At 45.4% G+C, this 12,631-nt stretch overlaps 1 protein-coding gene across 16 annotated transcripts in view; it reads left to right on the forward strand.

The window, feature by feature from the left end:
* Positions 1–12,631, forward strand: part of EVL (Enah/Vasp-like) — a 581,837-nt gene that overhangs the window by 496,781 nt on the left and 72,425 nt on the right. The gene's annotated exons all lie outside the window — the stretch shown is intronic.

The following is a 12,631-nucleotide window of genomic DNA, read 5'->3' on the forward strand; positions in this document are numbered from 1 at the left end:
CTCGCCTTCAGGACCTATGATTGTTTAGACATGCAGCACATTATCCTTATAATAATAATCCACCACACGATTTTATGCCCCAGTCGTTTTTAAGCTTGGAATGCTGTTTCCATTTTTTTTTAATAGCAAGTACCGGGATGCTTTAACTTTGTGTTGAAAACTATGGCGCAAAGTAAAAATGAAAGTTTGAGCTGCCAGGTAGCCACACTTTTAAATAGCCCTTTAAAACATGCCATAGTTATTTATTTTCCACTCTGTTGTAGTACATCCTAGGGCTGGTGGTACAGCTTTACCACAGAATTCGTTCTGTAGCCTCCTGCCTCCTTAAAAGTAGAAGTTCTGCATTACTGTCAGTACTCGGAAGCCAGGGCTCGACTCGGGGTACCACCCGGGTGGATGGCGTCCCCCCACGTATTTTACCGGGGGGACGCCGTCCCCCCTGCCAAACAGCTGGACTTCACTCTTTGGCCTCTCTGGGACGAGGAGCTCGGCACCTTTCATGACATCACTTACTTTTGTGACGTCACTTCCAGTGACAGCGTCCCCCCACTTCTTTTTTTACGACTTGTGCCCTGTCAGAAGACCTGAAAACAAGCACTTCTCCTCCATTCTCCAGACGTCACAAACAAGATCTAAAGCCATCGTCTGAGAGTTTATCAACATTTGTGGTTTGAAACATGTTAAGTTATAAAAAACACAAAAGCAAATCATCACATCCGATTTGAAACACTCAAAATTGCACCACTGTTTCTGGCGTATATCTACTTAGAAGAGATTGGGAATATTGCCTTGCGTGTACACCCATGAGACCAAATGATAGTACAAAGACTGCTGCTTTAAGAGTGTCTGTTAGTGCCTAGTTGATGAATGAGATGAACATTGTATTTTTCAAATATAATTATATGCAAATATATTTAAAAATACATGATATCCGGTAGTAATACAGCCAACATTCCACCAGGTTAGGCAACTACAAAGTGATAAGGTAAAGGGCTGAACACATCCCAAAAATATTTTGCATGTGCTGTGCAGAGATAAATAAAAATACACGATGTCTGGGAGTTTGACGGGATGTTTGCGGGAGTAAAACACCAACATTCCATCAAGTTAGAGACATTTATGGGGAGATTAGACCAAGGGCTGAAGACGTCCCAAAAACACTTTGTGGGTGCTGTGCAGATATAAATAAAAATGCATGATGTCCAGGAGTTCGATGGCGAGGGCAAAGGTGTTATGCAGGAGTAAGACACGAACCATCCATCAAGTTATACAGCTGCTGGGAGATTAGATAAAGGTCTGAAGATATTCCAAAAACACTTGCAGGTATAAATAAAAATTCCCAATGTCCCGGAGTTCAATGGTGGCGGGCGGAGGGATGAATGCAGGAGTAAAATGCTAACATTCCACCACGTTCGGCAGCTGCGGGGAGATTAGAGAAAATGCTGAAGACATGGCCAAAACATTTTGTTGCTGTTGTGCTGGTCAGTTAAGCGAGGGTGTTTTTGCACCATACAGAGACAACTAGCGTAAGAGTGCCGGTGAGTTCCTCGCTGATGAATGTCCTGGTTACAAATTATAGACAGAGACTGCTGCTTTAAGAGCCTCATTAATCAATGAGCCTCATTAATGAATGTGATGAGCACCATAAATTCCAAATATAATTATATGCAGATTACGAGATGTATGCAGGATTAAGACGCCAACAGTCCACCAAATTATACAGCTGCTGGGAGATTAGATAAAGGGCTGAAGCTATTCCAAAAACACTTTGTAGGTGCTGGGCAGATATAAATACAAGCATTTGCTACGCAGTAGGTCTTGCATTTGCGAGACGTAAAGCTATTGCCCTTTTAAGCATAAAAGTGGGCACCGTATTTAAAAAAAAGCGTGGCGCCCGCAATAAATCGGAAAAGGGGGAAATATTAAAAAAAAACACGACAAAGGGAAACCCAAAGGAGAAACCCAAGGAGGAAGCCAGGCTTCACCTAAAAACGTACATTATGAAATGGAAGCACTACAACTGAACAGTTAGGACTCTGTGTAAGCTGAAGGGTCTCTGCCAGAAGATGGTGCGTTATTTGGAAATCAACGACATTCCAAAGGGGAAATGTTAAAAATGTGTTTGCTTTGTTTTTGCTTTTCATAAAATAAGGTGAGTACTGAAACGGCAATCGGCTCTCTAAGATCACGCAAAGGGTAATAAAACACAAAGGGTGGCGAGCACAGATCTGCCGTTAGAAGAAGCAAATATAAACAAATGTAAAACCAATGTAAAAGTTGCACTGTAGTTGCGATCGGGATGATTGTTTCTAGATGCACATTCCCGTAAAGGAAAACGGAAGATGAAGGAGGGACCATCACACGCTAGACAGTGTGAAGGCCACATAGGTCATTTAATTGGGATGATTACTACCAGATGCACGTCCCTGTCAAAGAAAAGATAAACGGGTCCCAGAGTCACTTCATGGACACTCACGCATGACTTGGGAAACCTAGGATATCTAGATTACAACGCTAAGGCCTATTGATGTTCAAGTGTGGCATTTGATTTCAGGAAGTTGTTAAGAACAAGCCCGGGAGTGGTGCATGCGTGCGCTGAACGAAATGCAGCTGCCATTGAAACCTGATCCAGAACAGATGGCACCCTGCACGCTCCCTAGACCCCTAGGCCATGGGAGTGCAAGTTTTGAGGAGAGGCGGGACAAGCACCTGTGTTTGGCCATTTGCGTGCTTTCAATCATTGAAAGCCACACACAAAGGCCAATGGGATGTGTGGGAGGAGGCACACCCACACGGAGAAGGCTCTTGGAAGTCTGAAGTGATTCCAAGAGCCCTCTCCTAGAGAAGCGCTTACACGCTCCGCCCTAGGCGAGACCGAAAAAGGCTACCTTCAGGAGATCAAAAAGGCTCAGGAGTGCCGATGACTTATGTTGTTGGAACCACTACAGTTGTTAGACTTGGATAGCGGTTAGGGAGTAACTGCTTCTCTATTTTAAAAGGTTTTATTCCCTTTTATGTGGATTTAGATTGACTAGACGGTGTGGGGAATGGGGCCAAAAAAGTGACACTCAATGTGTTATGAAGGCTAATATGAATTCGGAGTCACTTCACCTCAAGGCGGTCCATAATTATATTCAACCTCCCTTTAGTCAACCATGCCTTCCATGAATTCTTTTGTACCCACAACCTGAATAAACCTTCTAGCCCGGTCTCCAACAATCACTTTTGAGATAGTCAGAAACTGGTTCAATGTTAAAAACCACACTCATATACTTTGTTCTGAAGTACTTTCAAGATAGGAAGTAAGATTTAGTTGCATTGGTGAAAGAGATGTTTCTTCACCAACACTGATGGTAGGAACCCTCTACGTATCCTCTCTATCATGATTGACTAGAACTGTCTCATTGGAATAACCACTTCTCTTTGAACCCTCGCTCGGGTTTCTGGCCTTGTTTCAGCACTGTGAGATGGCATCTTTAACACTGATAAATATTTCTTGACTAAGAATGTCTCCAGAAGCCCTACCAGATGAGTCTCCATTGGTCAAGTGTCAGCACACAAGTCTAACAATCCAAGCTATTCAAACATTTTCCAGATGCTCCACATAGCCCAACAAGTGTGTAATGAATGTCGGGGGACTGATTCCATTTTCTCCACTCTCACCACATTGGAGGCTGCCTACTTTTCAGTACCCACCACACTTGCCTCCGTATCATTCACCATGAAGTAGTACTTTATTCTCTGGTCCATACTTTAAAATTGTTCATGTATCTTTTCTATGAATGTTTATCACCTTTGTGGTATGGCTATTTATGGTTGTGTTGGATATGGTCAATAAATGTTGTATGAACTTGTGTTCCCATGCAACCTTAAATAGAATCAAATATTTGCAAGGGCAGCACAGATTAGTTGTGGTGTTTGAGCAATGTAATATTTTACATCCTTTGTTCAGTTTCTTTGGAGCCTAAACGTAACTACTTTACTTACCATTTTTCAGAATGAAGCCATGAGCAGGATGTCTTAAAAATAAATTTGTTTATATATGTTTACATAATGATCATACACATATTGGTGCATGGGAAACTCTGTTGACCTTCATTCTTGCCCATTCATGTTTTTTATTGATACACTCAAATTGAAAAACATATTTGTGGTGGGCAAAATATCCAAATAAGCATATAACAATTTTGAGAAGAACAAACAACAAGGACCCAAAAGAACATTTAGCAAAGTCTCATTTCTCATGAACATCTACAATAATGATGCTGTTGATCACATTCTTGCCTAATATGTTGAATATGATAATATCTTCAAACCTACCAGCACCAGCCTTGTTATAAATAGATAAACTTATTGCATGTGCAGATATTTTTTTTAATAATGTCTTTATTAGATTTTCAAACACTGCGGATATATATTTCTGTAACATTCCTAGCATTAAACTAGTGAATTTAGACAGTTGTTTCTTGTCTGAGGAAACGGTTCCAGTAGGCGGATTGCAGTTTTTGCAACAGTTATGCTTACAAAAAGTGCAAATGTTCCTGTGACCGCTCAACCAATTCTTCTTTATCGATAGACATTCCCACACCAAATGAAATAAAGAAATGTCCTGTGTCCCACAATCATATAGCATGCGCTGGGATTAATTTTCAGGAATTTTATTGAGGCTAGGCTCTCTCTGTGTAGTATACTATTCTGTAATAATTTAAATATTGCGTTCTACAACTTGGCCCTTTCAAATACTGTAGACATTGCCAACTGTCATACATATGGGCACTGAATATTCTGCTCCTCCTCTGCCTTGTCAAGCTCTCCTTTTTGTTTACCTGCATGTTGGGATGATGCAACAAGACTTGTTGTATTACCCCAAGGTCTTTGTCTAATTTTTCTGCTATACAGGTGTCTCCCATGGAATAATCACACTACCCAAAATGGCAGTCAAATAGAATTAATTACCACTTAGGTGAATGCATACATAGCAACTGCCCCAGGGTGTACGGGAGATAACTCCTGTGTGCATGATGACTGGTCCTCCATCTTGTTGGATAATGTTTCACTGTTCTGGTGCGTTAACCATCATCCTGTCTTGTACTAGGCATCACTGCCACCAGCATCTGGAAGAAGATCCATGCTTGGATGACAGATTCCTTCAAGAGTGTAAAATCTGATACTGGATTGCATTAGGGCTGTGTTAGGCCCTGCTTTGTGGTAAAGTGTGACTACCTGTCTCCGTTTTGTATGACCGTAGGTTGGTAGGTAAGTCACCATCTTGGACCTGAATGTATTTCGTATTGTCACCCTTTCCAGCTTGTTTGTCCATCTCCTGGAAATTGGTGTAGAAGTGTCACTTTTAGTATGGGTCCAACTTTTCTCTTTCAGACAATTGTCTTACAATAATTACACATGGCTTTCCTGTCTTAGTCTGGGAGATTTCCCAGCGATCATCATTTTGCCTATCCTTGTTAACCAATATTTTGAGGCTCTGCCTGACCTCTTTGGCTCCATGACTCCCCCTTTCCGTCCTGGAGAGGTGTTAAAATCCAGATTCTTTGAAGAAGCAGGGGTCGTGTAGTCACAGCCTACACTTTCCAGAAATGTATGGTGGCAGTTGTGGAATGAAGGAGCCAACACTGGCACACATAAAAATCAGATTGACTGCAATTCTAGTGTTGGGGATACAGGTGACCTCTGAGGTCTGATTCATCATCAGATGCTTCGATCTAGGCAATTTAGTCAACCTGGGGTTTACTATCAATCACTATCTTTGCCATAGCTGTTTCATCACATCCATAGCTTTAGCTTATTTGTTAGCACATGACCCCTCTCCCTCACTTCAGAACTGTTAGAATGGTCACTACTTTTAGGATGAAGTTTTTACACTTCTTTTCATTCTCGCCAAAGAAGCTGATCGGCCAGGCACTTATAACCTTGAGGCTGGACTACGAAAATCCCCTATATTTAGGACTTCCCAACTACCTGATCAAGAGACTACAGTTAGTCAGGAATGCAGCAGCCTGCGTTCTCCTTGGACTTCTTCTTAGAAAGTACATGTCCCCGCACCTATGGGCTCTCCACAGGCCCCCAATAAAGAAGAGAATCATATTTAAAACACTTGTTCTGGTCCACAAGGCACTTTACCACACAGGTGCAAGTTACCTCGGGTCAAAAGTGTGCTTCCACATCCCCCTCCCAACCCCCAAGAAACGTGCGATCAGCCACCAGCCTTCTGGCCAGGATCCCTAAGATTCTCCATACTCAGAGCTAGGGGACAAACCTTCTCCTTTCTAGGACTTTCTCCGTGGAAAAAGCCACCCCTTGAAATACGGTGGATCGATGCAATCTCACTATTTAAAACAAACGTTTAAACCCGGCTCTTTATGGCTTAACCGCACTCTGTTATCGTGGCCTGTGAGCAGAACGCCAGGACACTCCTTGGAATAATTGTGCATTATACAAGTTGCCTCTTTCATTCACTCATTAATTCATTCATTACTGACTTCTGCCCTGATTGTTTGAACTTTGTCTGCATTCTCCCACAGCTGCAAAATTCAAAAGCTCTTCCCCCCCTGTGGAGATCGTACATTTGACTTGGTTTCATCTTCGCTTGATACTTGGATTCAAATGACTGTAAATGGTTTTCGATTCAGAAAAGGGGGTGGTGATGGACAGAGTATTCTGAATTAAGCAGAACACTCCTACCCAGTCCAAAGATCAGGGCTTGATCCATCACCGTTTTTTAGCTCACTGCACCATCCCAGCTCAGAACCTGGCTACATGCAAATTAGTGTGTCCCTGGCCCAGTGCATCATGGGAACAGGGCAGACCAAACTACAAAAGCCAATTCTTATACTGGGAAGGAAACAAGCTTCCGGGGACCGGTTTCTGGCATTTCAGACGTCTTCGGACCGGCTTGCTTGAATCCTGATGGTGCAGTGAGCAAGGGACTCACATCTGAGTATACCCTTCCACGCTTATGGTGGACAAAACGATTCAGAAAAGGGGGTGGTGATGGACAGAGTATTCTGAATTAAGCAGAGCACTCCTACCCAGTCCAAAGATCAGGGCTTGATCCATCACCGTTTTTTAGCTCACTGCACCATCCCAGCTTGAAGATCTGCCTGTTTTCTAAACAGCCATAAACTAGCCTGATTTTCAGTAGGTTTTTACCAGTTCCAGGAAATCACATGTATGCTTTAGAAATTTCCAGCAACATATATGCACATTTATGCTTACTAAATACCTATTTGCATTTCTTTCACTCTCTTCCAATGCCATTCTACATTTGCAGGTAATTTGAGACCTACTAATCTTCACTTTTCACCTCTACCAGTTATACCACTTTCATCTATTTGTATCGATCTTCTCTTTTCACTAGGTACCTCTGCATTTTGAATTGGTTGTTTTGCCTCGGCCTCGTGTTATCCTTTCCTATAACACTGCAGCTGTAAACTCTTTTAATTTCTATCTGTGGCAATGTTTTGCTGTTCTCTGTCGATTTCCACATCTATACCCTTTTCATCTCTCTCCATACCCTTCTCAAGTATTAAAGTACACTTCCCTTTTTTTAGATATCCTTCTTCCCAATGTAAATCTATTCCACAACATCTCTTTACGTTTTGTGACCATTAATATCATTTCATAATTGTCATCTTTATCCCCCCCCCCTCTTCCAGTATATCTCAGTCGGTATGCATTCTTTATCCTCTCTCTGTTGCTATTCTTATTTCCACCCTTTCCAAAGAGCAAAGGCAGAAGTAAAACGTTTCATTTTCTCAAGAGAATGAGTCACTGGTTTTATACAGTACTAAATCTGAGCCAGTTTGGGCAGGTGCCTCCCCCGGCACTCATATTCGGGAACTGCACTTATTTTCCCTAAAAAAAAAAAACTTTGATGCAGTGAAAAAAAGAGAGGAAAGCACAACGCGGAAAAAGCAGTACAAGAGAAACGGAAAGAGAACGACAAGGGAAGAAAGTTTGAATGGAAAAGAGAACCTGCTAGAGTAAGACGAAGAATCAGGGAGTGTTTGGGGATGGATTAGGGAGACATGGGGTCGAATCAAGACTAGGCAGCCTAAGTGTTCGCCGTTCCTGCCTTTGATAGCGCCATCCTTAGGCTTCTGCACACAACTTTTTTTTTTTTTTTACAAATGTAGCATTGAACGACCCCGAGACAATGTGAGAAATAATGAGGGGTAACTGAAGTGATCTCTAGACATTAGCGAGCGAGTGGGGTGATGTTATGATAAGGCAAAAAGGATGTCTACAGGCGGCACAAAGGGTGTGTATAGTTTGAAAAGGCAGAGATGTGGAGAATCAATCACATTGATACTGGGGATATTCCAAAGAGACAGACAGGGAAGGATCATGAAGGACAAGTAGGATACAGATTCTCAGTAGAATCAGGAAGTCTTTGACATGATAGGAGATAGTCTGAGGCCCATATTCTGGGGCCATATCATGAAAAGTTGCATTGGGCGAACACCGAGCTGAGTGGCTGTATTTTGCCTTTAAGGTGTCCAGAGTTTATAAGATAACTCAAAATTTCTCTAAATTAATGGAAGAATTTCACACTGCCATAAGCATAGAGAGGCAATTCCCTTCTCGCTGTTTCCAACTTGTGCTGTTTGCATTTCACGCATTAATTACATTCAAAGTTATATGTATTCGCTTTAGCCAGCACAAACGCTAAAAAACAGGTGTTCGGCTCATCACTGAGCCAACATAGCTCTGCATGATATGGCCATCGTCAGCCACTCCTTATGCACTGAGGCAAGAGGGAAACAGCAGTGGTGCTTTAACTACATTTCATGGGTCTCAAATTGCATAATTTGATCATTTCTGCCCATATGGTGCAGCACAGGCTTGTTCAGGCAGTGTGGGTTGTATGTCGGTGTGCCTCTTTTTAGGTCTCTGGGACAAGTTGTTTGCCCGCTACCACTCTTCTCTAACAGTGCAGACAGGAGCAGCATGGTTCTTCTGGGGGCGGGGGGGGGGGGGGCAGCTTTTATCCACTATTACATATCTTTTTTTTGGGGGGGGGGGGGGGTTCAAATCTGCTTTATTTGAGTAAACAGAGTATAGTACACAGCTTGGTTCGCCTACAACCCGGAGGCCGGCAGCATGAGAGGATGAGCAGTACACAGCCTTGAAGCCGGCATCCCGGAGGCCCGGCGGCACATTATAGACATATGCGATGCTGGTTCTGCAGCCGGTGATGTAGGACAAGCAAGGATGAGCAGCAGTCGAACAGAGTTTTTTATCGAGAGAAGATTCTCTCCTTTTTTGTTGAACAGTAACCAAAAACACCCCAACTAGGTAGCAACAAAGAGGCAGTGCATGACTGTGTAGCAGGAGTAAGTGATAGTGGTGTAGTGTGGCAATTCGGACAGGCAGAGGTGTGTAGGAGATCTCGTGTCCAGAACTCATCCCAGTGCAATAAAAGTCAGCAGAGGTCCATCTTAGGTAGGTGCAGGATGCCCCGGGATGTCGCCCGTCGGAGATATGAAAGCGCGCTGTGGGTGCAAGATAGGGTGTGCATGCTCAGAGAGGAGGGGGGGACAGGTCAATCAAGGCAGAGCAGCCTAGAGCACCAAGGGGTTTGCAGGGGTATAAGGGCGCATAGAGACGAGGAGACCCAAATGTCGCAGCAGGAGCTATAGGTTAAGGTCTAGGAGAGAGCCCAGGGTGCTGAGGTGTGACAGGTTGGCCGCCTGACTGCGCATCGTCATCTGAGCGCTTGAGCAGGTAGTGCACCAGTGGATCCCAAATATCCCTGGGTCGACACGAGGGAGGTAGCAGTTCAGCAAAGGTAGCATGCTGATCTTGGCAATATGTCAAATCTGTAAGCCAGTCCTTGAACTTGGGCGCCCGTCCCCTGCCCCAACGGCACGCAACACGTCGCTTGGCCAAGAGTAAGGCAGTGTCAACGAATTTCCTGCAATCTCTGGGCATTTGCATCGTGTACCCGAGGATGGCCATCAAAGGGTCCGCAGGGATCGCCTCCCCCACCATCTCCGCAAAAGCCTCCATCACCTGTCGCCAGTAGTGAGCAATCTGGGGACAATCCCACGCCAGGTGAAGAAAATCAGCATGGTCGGCACGACAACGCTCACAGCGGTCATTGTCAGCCAACCCGAATCTATGCTTCCGTACCGGCGTGTAATATATCCGCTGAAGGAATTTGTAATGGATAATTTTCAATCTGCTGCTGGCAGATATGCGGGAAGTGAGTGTACAGCAGTGTTTCCACTGGTCATCTGAGATATCAATGGCAAGTTCAGCAGACCAACGCAGCCGAGCAGTGGATACCGGTTCTGGAGCAGCATTTCGGACTTGACGGTAGAGCCCAGAGACCAAGTGGGTCCCGTCTTGCGATCCTAAGAGGAAGTGTAGTGGTGGCAGGATCTCAGGCTCATCAGGGTAGTCGGGTAGGATGGCACGCATCCCCGCACGCAACCGAATGTAGTAAAAGAGCTCAAGGAGGGTACGCTCATGCGTTTTAAAAAATAGGTCTGCTGACTTGAAATGACGCTCATGGAACAAATCACCCCAGCAGGTGACAAGCAGTTTATCACAGAGTTGACGGAAACCCAGTTCTGATAACAGGGTAAGTTTTGGGTGATAGGTGAGCGGCAACCTGGGGGAGTAGGGCAGTGGGCATAACAACTGCCTAGCGATGCGGCGCCATGTATCTAATGTGCAGGAGACTGAGGTATTCGGTGTGGTGATGGGCGCTTCAGGACAGTGTAGTAGGCCGTTGAGCGGGAGTGGGTGCACGATCCAGTCTTCTCCCGCTATATGCGGCATGAAAGGAGTAGGAGCCATCCAGTGGTAGGCAAAGTGCGCCTGCGCGCACTGGTAGTATGTTTCGAAATCGGGGACATCGAAGCCTCCCCTGTCATAGGGAAGGGTCAGCGTCGACCACTTTAACCGGGGGGACTTGCCGCCCCAAAAAAGCCTGCGCAGCTCCGTACGGAGTGTCTTGAAGAAAAAAGCACCAGGGAAGTAGGGGATATTAAGAAAAAGATACAGAAAGCGGGGTAATATCACCATTTTTATGAGTGAGGCTCTCCCAGCCATGGAGAGCGGCAGCGTGATCCATCTGTCGACGGAGGCAGTCAACTTAGTTATGGCCACTCCATAATTGGATCGTAGCGTCTCGTCTTTATCGCGAGAAATGCGATTCCCAGATAACGAAGATCATCGCGACACCACTCCAATGGGTAATCGAGAGGGAAGTCATGCACCGCATCTGTAAGAGGAAAAAACTGCGACTTGGTCCAGTTGATGTGAACACCTGACACCCCACCGAACAGGATGAATTCCCGAAGTAGGGGATTGAGATGCGTCTCAGGATATTTGACGTACAGTGTGATGTCATCCGCATAGAGGGATACATCAATTTACCGCTGCAGGCATTGCACAGCTCCCGCTCGGTGTAACTGTCGTAAGCGACAGGCGAGTGGCTCGACCGTGATGGCAAATAACAGTGGAGAGAGTGGGCACCCCTGGCGGGTGCCTCTCGTGAGTGTGATAGGATGTGACAATCGCCCATTAATTAGCACCCTCGCCGTGGGGTCCGTGTATAGGAGACAAACCCAAGATAGGAACAGTTTAGGGAAACCCATGCTAGCCAGGACCGAAAAGAGGTAGGGCCATTCGATCGAGTCGAATGCCTTGGTAGCGTCTAGGAACACAGCCGCTACAGGGATGGCGGGGTGAACCGTGCGAAGCAAGGAGAAGAGGGTACGAAGATTATGGGACGTGGATCTGCCCGCTACGAAGCCAGATTGATCAGGCAGGACGAGCCTGGTCATTAACAGCGACAGTCGAGTGGCCAGAACCTTGGCGAGTATTTTAACATCGCAGTTTAGGAGGGAAAGTGGACGGTAAGAATCACAGGAGGTGGGGTCTTTATCCGGCTTCAAAAGGGAGGTGATCACTACCTCACGCATAGAACAGGGAAGTATCCCATCAGCAAGGGACTCTGTAAAGACCTCGCGGAGCATGGGCGCCATAATGTTGATTTAGGCCTTGTAAAACTCGGCCGGTATGCCATTGAGTCCCGGAGCCTTGCCATTTTTAAGGGACATGATGGCCTCACGAACCTCGTCGAGCTCAAGAGGTGCTGCAAGAAACTCCCTGTCCCCATCGCTGAGCCAACATAACGCCACGTCGCTGAGGTACTCAGTGTATGGCGCGTCTGCCTCTGCCGTGGAAGTATAAAGTGAGGAGTAGTGTGTCGTGAAGGTGGATAGTATCGCATCCGATTCTCTGATAGTGGTACCGGATGTATCAGTAAGCTCTAGTATAGTGTTATGCACCCGTGATGGTCGTGTGATCGCTGCAAGCACTTTTCCGGGCCTGTCCCCCTCACAGTATTTCCGGGCTACCCAGTGTTTAGCCCGATATTTCGCCTGCCTGGCAGCCTCTTCCTCATATTTTGATAGTGTCTCCCTAAAGGTGGCGTGCAAGGTTGGGTCAGCATCTAATGTCATGCGGAGTTCCAGGGCCCGCAGGTCCCTTTCCAGTGTGGTAATGGACTGTAGGATATCACTCGGTACTCCGTGGCTTTTAGAGATGCAGAAACCCCTGATAGTGACCTTGAAAGCCTCCCATATGTGTTCAACTG

This window comes from Lissotriton vulgaris, chromosome 9 (assembly GCF_964263255.1).
Source record: "Lissotriton vulgaris chromosome 9, aLisVul1.2, whole genome shotgun sequence".
Taxonomy (NCBI): Eukaryota; Metazoa; Chordata; class Amphibia; order Caudata; family Salamandridae; genus Lissotriton; species Lissotriton vulgaris.